This window comes from Crocuta crocuta, unplaced genomic scaffold, assembly GCF_008692635.1.
Source record: "Crocuta crocuta isolate KB4526 unplaced genomic scaffold, BGI_CrCroc_1.0 scaffold143, whole genome shotgun sequence".
In the NCBI taxonomy this organism is placed as follows: Eukaryota; Metazoa; Chordata; class Mammalia; order Carnivora; family Hyaenidae; genus Crocuta; species Crocuta crocuta.
This window is the reverse complement of record NW_027529175.1, coordinates 4,404,577-4,405,230: the sequence shown is the minus strand read 5'-3', so window position 1 is coordinate 4,405,230 and position 654 is coordinate 4,404,577.

Genomic DNA, 654 nt, shown 5'->3' with positions numbered 1-654 from the left:
CTCAGGGCAGGACACCTCCCTGCCAGCCACCCAGCCCTCCTGTCCTGACTGGGGGCTGAGCGTGGAGCAAGAGGTGGCCAGAAAGTTCTCTGAAGCCAGGTGGCCCCTGTACCTCAGGGCTCAAGGTGAAAGCCCCGGCTGGAGGGTTTTGCTGGTTTCTTTGATGTCGCTGTCACACTGAGGTCCTCTGTGTCAGGCATCTGGGAGGTGCTGGGCTCACGGGGAGGTCAGGAGAAGCAGTCTGGCCTGGAGCTGTGTGTGTATGTGCGTGCGAGAGAGTGTGTGTCAATGTGTGTGAGCGTGTGAGCTTGTGAGCGTGTGCGGTGTGAGTTTGTAGCATCTGTGGTGTGTGTCAACGTGTGTGCAGTGCGAATGTGTGAGTGTGTGAGAGCGTCACCTGCGGTGTGCGTGTGAATGTGCAGTGTGGGAGCCTGAGTGTGCCCCGCACCCCACTCCCAGTCCCGGGTGGGGGCAGGGCCAGGGCTGCTCGGACTTTTATGGGGGGAGTAGGGGGGGCCTGTCCCACCTGCTCTCCGTCCGTTCATTCCTTCGCTTCACGCACACAGGGGCCGCTGCCCTTGGTCGTGGGCTCTGCTCTTGGCACTCTTGAGAAAGCAGCCCCTGGGCCAGCCGAGGCGGGGGGGGGGGGGGGGG